The sequence below is a fragment of the Protobothrops mucrosquamatus genome, unplaced genomic scaffold (genome assembly GCF_001527695.2).
Source record: "Protobothrops mucrosquamatus isolate PMUCROS unplaced genomic scaffold, P.Mucros_1.0 scaffold3479, whole genome shotgun sequence".
Classification (NCBI taxonomy): Eukaryota; Metazoa; Chordata; class Lepidosauria; order Squamata; family Viperidae; genus Protobothrops; species Protobothrops mucrosquamatus.
Window position 1 is genome coordinate 40,232 of NW_015389453.1, and position 9,138 is coordinate 49,369.

Below are 9,138 nucleotides of genomic sequence, written 5' to 3' on the forward strand. Positions count from 1 at the left end.
TGTTTATTTCCAATTGCAAACTCAGTTGAGTAATGAAATGTTTGCCAGCAAATCACCAAGCTCAGATCAAACCCTGAGCTACAGATTTTTCATTGATCAGGCCAGCACCACGAAGTGGGATTTTCCAATATGAGGAACTACAAAACCCATCCCTCAAACTAATCTGGCTTGCTAGCAGTAAGAACTGGGAAGTCCAGAAGAGGCATGTCAGTTTAAAGAGACAGAGATATCGTTTGTGAATTGCAGAGTGTTGACCGTTTATTAACCAAATGGATGTTTTCCTAAGTACTTCAGTTAATTAAGGTTTAAATGCATCCACGTGCCTGCTCTTACATTAGCCATTGTGACATTTCTAAGGAGAAATTGAGGTGCAGTAATATAACATTGACTTTTTTTTTGTTTTTGGTATTTGATGTTTTACAGGACTGCATCCCGAGAGCTAAATGTTTATAATGGATATTTGAGCTTTCAATTAAAAAAAAATCACATTTTTAAAAAAACATTTGGAAGGAAGGAAGCAATTCCTTACGAATAGAAGGGGTGGCTTTTGTAAAGCAGATGGGGAGGGGAAGAAAAAAAAAACCCAGCCACCCACCCACCCGACACCAAAGTGCAATTTCCTGATTTTAGAAATCCATTCAGGGGGAAAAATAATAATAATAATGAAGGTTTCAATTCCTCCGGCCCAATTAGCTGATGAAATATGTTGAGATGAAGGCTTCGTGGAGAGGGAAGAACAATCCATCCCTTCCAAAGCAGAAAAGGTCAGGAGAGGGTGGCTTTGCTGATTTTTCCGAAGCCAGATACAATACTCCATCATGAGAGGTTACTGTATTTGAATATCAGTTATTGTGCGGCTAGGAGAAAAAAATGTCTGCATCGCTTAGAACCACCGGTCAAGAACAATTTCCCTCAAATGGCTTGCTAACACAGAAACGCTGCTGAGAGCAAAATAAAAATAAAAAATAAAAATGGACAAAAAACAAGCATGTAGATCAAGAGCCAAAAGCTTCTTTTTCTTCTGCTGCTGCCTGAAGGACGGGAACTCAACCGGCTTTCAGCTAAAGATGGTGGAGTCCAGATGAACGTTAGAAAGAAATATCTTTATCCTGAGAGCACGTCAATGCCAGAAACTATGACCTAGAGAGGAGGATTGGATTCTCAGATCTTTGGGATCAACCCCCACATCAAGAAAGCCATGAGTTGGGTTTGGGTTGAACCTCAAGAGAAGCTTCAAGAGACCAACATCAATTCAACCGGTGGCCTTTGGGCTGGTTCAACCAACGTTTCAGACTTCAACCACGCTGGCCCTGTCCAAACGGACAATGAGAAGGAAACAGGAGAGTTCAAAGCATCTAGGAGACATCTGGTTGACTTCTCAGCTTCTTAGACATGGGGTGGGCTTCTCTTCTCTGGAGAAATTCCTGGATTTTCTGCAACAAGCAGGCATTGACCAGATCCCATGGATTTCTCACCCTACTGGAATGGCACAAGGCATTTGTTTCAGCCCGGATTTCATTCCAGAGGTAGCTTTTATTTTTTATTGTTGTTAGTTGCGAAGTCATGTCCGACCCATCGCGACCCCATGGACAACGTTCCTCCAGGCCTTCCTGTCCTCTACCATCTTCTGGAGTCCATTGAAGCTCACGCCTGCTGCTTCAGTGACTCCATCCAGCCACCTCATCCTCTGTCGTCCCCTTCTTCTCTTGCCCTCCATCTTTCCCAGCATTAGGCTCTTCTCCAGTTGAGTCCTTCCTTCTCATTAGGTGGCCAAAGTACTTGAGTTTCAACTTCAGGATCTGGCCTTCTAAAGAGCAATCGGGGTTGATCTCATCTTTTATTTTACTTTTATTTTTAAGAGTGGGTTTTTCCTCGGAAACTTCACATGGAGTCAATTGAAGCTGCTTAGATTTATCCCATTTTCACCAGTCTGCTGCCAGCTGTCCCCCAAACATCCACAAATACTTTATAGCAGCCGAGATGAAATTAGCAACAGAAGGCTGGCGAACGAACAATCCACTTCGGAGACGGAAGCACAAGACTTGTTTTAATGGGGCAGAATTTCCTCCAAGGAATCTGAAGACAACACAGGGTGTGGATTAGGAAAGCCATCAGAATCGCTAAACACCAGAGACTTGCTCTCCAAAGCGGGAAGGAACGTTCTTGGCACTCACAAGGTGCTCCTTCCAATCCTTAATAGTTCCCATTGTAAATTTACACAAGAGTGTGTCCTTGCCTTTTCAGAGATGGGTTGAGTCACAGCCAGAAAGAATGCCAGAGCTGGTCGAGAAAATAACGGCTGAAAATGAATTGGATTGGATTGGACAGAATGTTCATTAAAAACAAAATGAATATCTGATCTTCCCTGTGGATTTAATCACTTCCCTCCCTTCCGTCGTTCTATAACCACAATACAACCACGATTATATTGGATGTTGGGTATCCAACTTAAAGGGTGGCAGAACAGAAACGGTCCCTGCCCAAGACATTGGAGAACGGGTAGAACTTAGAATTCTAGGACTGGAAGGGACCTTGGAGGTCTTCTAGTCCAACCCCTTTCTCAAGGCAGAAGACCTTATACCATCCCAGTCAAATGGTTGTCCCATCTCTTCTTGAAAACTTCCAGTGATGGAGCATCCACAATATCCAGAGGTATTTGTTCTCACTGTCAGGAAATTACTCCTTAGTTCTAGATTGGTTAGAATACAGTATTGCAGGCAAACTCTGCCCACTGCCAGCAGTTTGATCCCGACAGGCTCAAGGTTGACTCAGTTTCAAGGACGGTAAAATGAGGACCCAGATTGTTGGGGGGGGCAATAGGCTGACTTTGTAAACCGCCTAGAGAGGGCTGTGAAGCAGTATATAAGTCTAAATTGCTATATTGCTATTCTATCCGTTGCTTCTTGTCCTGCCCTCTGGTGCTTTAGACTAGAATAAGTCAATCCCCTCTTCTCTGTGACAGTCCCTCAAGTACTGGAAGGCAGTTTATCATGATCTCCTTAATCCTTCTCTTCTATAGGCTAACTCAGTGGAGTAGCGACAGCAGACCAACTGATGGACAGGGCCAGTCCAAGGAACAATTTGAAGACCCCAAAATAAAGCAGATGCAGCCAAAACTAGCAAATGGCCCCCTTCCAAGATCTAGTGCAGGCATTGTAATATCATATCCACCCCCCCACACTCAGAAGGTCAAAACAAAACCAAAGAATGTGTGTGTGTGTGTGGGAACTCTTGACACATTCTAGAACAGAAGATTTGGCCACCGAGAAAGGTTGTTTCCAGGATTAGATGGCTGTGCACCCAATTATGCATTTCAGATAGAAGGAAAGTGAATTCGTATAAACGTTGAACACCTGTTACGATATGGTCTCTCCTGGGGTAGTTTTGATCCCAGAGTGGACCCCTTTTTCAAAAGCAGGCAAAAGTGCTAACTTTTATGATAAAGAACTTGGTTTTCAATTTTGAACAAGCGGTCCTCACCCACAAATCAAGATTCCCCCTTGTCCTGGAAAAAAATAATAATAAGAGAACCAAGTTTGTTCAGCACAATCCAGGGCGTCAGCACTAGGAGAAACTCAATCGAAATTAAAAGACTATTCAGACATTCACCAGCGAGCCTCATAGCTTAGACAAACAAGGTTGCTTAGCCCATGTCTTATAAGTAGATCCACTTGGAACCCAAATTATGGTGAAATTCCCCAATGCAGCACCTGACCTTTTTTTCTGAGAGAGAGAGAGAGAGAGAGAGAGAATAGATAGAAATATAGAGAGATAGAGACAGAGATAAGAAAGAGTGGGAGTGAGAGAGAGAGAGCAAGATAATAAAGAGAGAGAAAGAGAGCTGATAGAGAGATAGAAATAAAGTTAGAGATAGAGGTGAGAGATGAGAAAGAGAAGGTAAGTAAGTAGGTAGGTAGGTAGGTAGGTAGGTAGATTAGATAGATAGATAGATAGATAGATAGATAGATAGATAGATAGATAGATAGATAGATAGATAGATAGATAGATAGCGAGAGAGAGACAGAGATAGAAAGATAGAAAGATAGAAAGATAGATAGCGAGCGAGCGAGAGAGAGAGACAGAGACAGAGACAGAAAGATAGATAGATAGATAGATAGATAGATAGATAGATAGATAGATAGATAGATAGATAGATAGATAGATAGATAGGTAGGTAGGTAGGTAGGTAGGTAGGTAGACAGATAAGATAGATAGATAGATAGATAGATAGATAGATAGATAGATAGATAGATAGATAGATAGATAGATAGCGAGAGAGAGAGACAGAGAGAGACAGAGACAGAAAGATAGAAAGAAAGATAGATAGATAGATAGATAGATAGATAGATGGATGGATGGATGGATGGATGGATGGATGGATGGATGGATAGATAGATAGATAGATAGATAGATAGATAGATAGATAGATAGATAGATAGATAGATAGATAGATAGCGAGAGAGAGAGACAGAGAGAGACAGAGACAGAAAGATAGAAAGATAGATAGATAGATAGAGAAATAAAGAAATAAATAAATAAATAAATAAATAAATAAAGAAAGAAAGAAAGAAAGAAAGAAAGAAAGAAAGAAAGAAAGAAAGAAAGAAAGAATCTCTCCAAAACCCTCTGCAATCTACCTTTGCCCAGAGAGATCTTCCTGGGAGTGAAGACGATTGGATGAAGCCATGCTAGGAATCTCTTCACCAACAGAGCACTACCAACTTAATCCAAGTGAGCTTCAGAGAACCACAANAAAGAAAGAAAGAAAGAAAGAAAGAAAGAAAGAAAGAAAGAAAGAAAGAAAGAAAGAATCTCTCCAAAACCCTCTGCAATCTACCTTTGCCCAGAGAGATCTTCCTGGGAGTGAAGACGATTGGATGAAGCCATGCTAGGAATCTCTTCACCAACAGAGCACTACCAACTTAATCCAAGTGAGCTTCAGAGAACCACAAGACCTCAGAAACCACCGATGAACAAAAGAAAGACATCGAAAAGACTTTTGCTTAGAAGGAATAGCTTCCGAGAGTTCCGAGCACCTCGCCTACCAGAGGATTTGGAACCGCGACCTAGGATCGCTTGGTAAAAATACCCCCCACAATGGGTGTCTTGAGATAGACAGAGTCAACTTCCACACACACACACACAGCCTGGCACACACTCCTCCTGTCTCACATTGCAGCAGAGTTCCTGGCTTAGGACCGTGGCATGAGAAAAACCCCACTAGACTGAAACCCCTCCCTCATATAATTTTTCAACCTGGCACCGGGGAAGCGGTGGCCCTCCCTGGCTCTCTCAAAACCAAGCCATCCCAGGAGTAAAGCATGCTGGGATTGGTAGTCCAGCCACATCCAGAGGGCCGTGGCATTCTCCTGCAAGGCACGAACCAAGTTCGGGAAGGCGATCCACCAAACCTTTATGAAGTTAGCTCTCGTTTCTGAAAGATCCTCGGCGCAGACGGCTCTCTCTCTCTCTCTCTCTCTCTCTCTCTCTCTCTCTCTCTCTCTCTCTCTCTCTCTCTCTCTCTCTCTCTCTCTCTCTCTCTCTCTCTCTCTCTCTCTCTCTCTCTCTCTCTCTCTCTCTCTCTCTCTCTCTCTCTCTCTCTCTCTCTCTCTCTCTCTCTCTCTCTCTCCTCCTGATTGATGAGTAAATGGAGCCCCTTAGTTATCTCTGATGAAATCCAGCACCACGTTTCCCCCCTTCTCACCATCAGCTTGGTTAAGCATTTATAGGTCTCTGACCCAGTGGCCTTTTGGACTTCAGGATGTCCAAAGGGATTAGCAAAGGTCAGCTCCGATTATTTTATTTTATTTATTTTTTTAGGAAGGAAGGAAGGCGGTCAGGTGAACCCAGAAAAGAGAGATTGGTTCCTTCCAGTTGCGACGAAAAGGCCAAACTCACCCAGCTCAAGCTACGTTTAACCCCCCGTCTTCTAAATTCTCACCGGCAGCACCCTCCCGCTGGTAGTTTCTGCTCCTCTCTGCCTCCAATTGGGGCAACTTTGGGATCGGAAGGAAAGCCAGCATGCTTGTCGAATCTAAGTCTAACGTAAAACCTGGAGGGGCTTCCACGTAATGCCCTGGTCTTCCGGGCATGGCACGACAAATAAGACACGTCACTGCGATCCGGGCCGAGTCCCCACGCTCTCAGCCCTGGACAGAAGCAAAACTCAGCTCGTATGGACAGCCGGAGTAGCATAGAGAGTGCCTTTTAAGTGTATTATTCATCTTATATGTCAGATATAAATAGCGGATTATAAATAACTGCCTTTAGTCGCCCCCCCTCCCCTTCCAGGAAAAGAGCCAACTGTCTCCATACTTCTACATGACTTGGAGATCAATTTTTTTGTCCCATCCAGGACACCTTTGGACCTGGAGTGATCTGGACCTGGCCTGCTTCTGTTCCAGATGATCATAAATGCTTCCAGCTGTAAGGAACCTGTCAATGGGTCATCCAGAGACCCTGATCTCTTTTTATTCCTCTCTCTCTCTCTCTCTCTCTCTCTCTCTCTCTCTCTCTCTCTCTCTCTCTCTCTCTCTCTCTCTCTCTCTCTCTCTCTCTCTCTCTCTCTCTCTCTCTCTCTCTCTCTCTCTCTCTCTCTCTCTCTCTCTCTCTCTCTCTCTCTCTCTGAAGAGAAATACAACAGTTCAAATAACAGTTTGAGTTCATCTCTCTCTTTCTCTCTGTCTGTCTGTCTGTCTCTCTGTCTCTGTCTCTGTCTCTGTCTCTCTCTCTCTCTCTCTCTCTCTCTCTCTCTCCCCTCCGAGCTCTAATTCCCAGCAAACCCCCAGAGAGGTTTCTCATGGGAAAAAAGGCAGCGGAGGAAACAGACGAGGGAGGGAAGAAGGATAAGTGGTGAAAGAGAAAACGAACACTCCAATGATAAAGCCCCATTTTGACCCGCTAGTCAAACCGTCAGCTCAAAATCGACCTAGAAAATTATTTAGCAAACTGGAAGATTGCAAACTGTTTGGGGGCAAGGTTAGAGGGTAACAGAGGCCTGTCCCAGTTGCGATAGATAAGGCAAAAACAGCGCTCTCTCTCTCTCTCTCTCTCTCTCTCTCTCTCTCTCTCTCCCTCCCTCTCTCTCTTTCTCGCTCTCTTGTAAATTGGAGATTGAAATGTTCTGATCCATCCTAGAAGGATGGGTAGTCCCTTTCAGCCCTAGTATTCTATGTTCTGACCCTAGGAGGACTAAGATGGCATAAGGACCCCTGCTGTGGGAAGTGGGTCAGACTAGAAGACCTCCAAGGTCCCTCCCAGCCTTATGACCGTATAACTATAGGAAATGGTTTTGCCCTATAGCAGATGAATTTTGTTCTGTTGCTTCCGACTCCTTCGAGGCTCTCCAACGTCTCAAAGATGTTTCTCTTTCCGACACCGGAGGAAAAATATTTATGTTAAGAGCCACTGTGGATTCCTCAGGCACAAGCGTACGTGGGGCTTACTGGAAGGGTCTAATAAACCAGGAATGGCAGTTGGCTGCTTGCAAAATTTTCCACCTGTTTGGCAGCCGATCCGGGGAGAGGGGGAGGGCGTTCTTTTGTTATTTTAAGCTTTGTAATGTTACCCCTTCCCAGCTCAGCTGATCAAAACAAAGGCATTGCAAGAAGAGGCAGGAAAAATCACAGGGCTGGCAAGTATGGCGTGCGCCAACTGCATCAGAAGTGTTTTACCATGCCCTTCTACGCAGTTTTGGCTCGTTCGTTCCTCCGGAATCATCCTTAAAAAATTCCTTTTGGGAGAAGCTCCGGGGGAAAAGTAGACTTTGGCTCTGAAGCCGATTCACCTGAGCAGAAGAGGAAGTTTTAATCTGTATATTCCTGCTTGTTAAAGCCAGACTTTGGAACTGGTTATCTGGACAGAGTCATTTGTCTTTCTTTGGAAGATTGGAGACTTTAGCCTTGAGACTCTGGATTTTTCCGGTTTAACATAATTCTAGACAATCCTTCGGGGTTGTTCTGTTTGTTCAGTGGTGCCTCTGCGGCTATTAAACATCTATTGCTGTTTGGATATTTTACACCTCGATCTCGTCGCCATCTCCTTCGGTTCTTTAGAGCTGGGCACTAGGGTATTTATTTTATTTATTGGTTTGGAGAAGCCATGTTTAAGCTGGGCTGGACCTGATTGCTATAAGCAGTTAGTTTGAGAAAGCTAATTTGCTCCAGTGATTAAGGCACTAGCCTAGAAGGCAGGAGTCCCTGAGTTCAAGTCCTACCTTAGATATGAAAGACAGCTGGGTGATTTTGGGCCAATCACCAGGAGATGGTGAGTTCTAGTCCTGCCTTAGGCAGGAAAGCAGACTGGAGAGAGACAGAGAGACAGAGGCAGAGGCAGAGAGAGACAAAGAGAGAGAGACAGAGAGAGACAAAGACAGAGGCAAAGAGAGAGAGAGGCAAAGAGAGAGAAAGAGAGAGAAAGAGAGAGACAAAGAGAGAGAGAGAGAGAGAGAGAGAGAGAGAGAGAGAGAGAGAGAGAGAGAGAGAGAGAGAGAGATATCTCAGTTCAACCCACCTCACAGGATTGTTGTGGTGGAGAAAATAGGAGAACAAAGGCTGTCCGATATTTTCGCCGCCTTGAGTTATTTACAAAAACATTCAGTCACAATTACATAAAATCCAAGTGCAATCAGCAACAGCAACACATACTGTCATAATTTTGCACCAAATTTCACTCAACCCACGATTCAACCTCCGCAAGGTTCAAACGGACCAACCTTTATGAATAATTGCTACACTTTTCTAACCGGGGCGGGGGGGGGGATGCTGTGTGGTGTTCAACGCAGCTTGTTTAAACCCCAAGTGGGTCAAATCTCAGCCTTCCCCATCTTCTGAGTTAGTTATGGGAGTTTGGGGGGGCAGAGGTGGTGGTGGGGGGTGGAAACCAGCTCCTCTGGGAGCCCACCCAGTTGGGCCCCTCAACCCAATGCAGGAATTCAACCTGGCGAGATGAAGCAGATGGTGCCTGCTCCTCTGTTTTTTTTTCACTGACCTGTGCAAGTGGTTATCGTCAAAGATGAACATCTGATTGGCGTAGCATCCTGGGCTGGCCTGGGCTCCTGGCCTGGTGTCCTGGTGGCCAGGGGGGTGGCAGACTCTGGCTGGACCACGCTTCTCCTCCAAAGACGTCATTGCTGTGGTT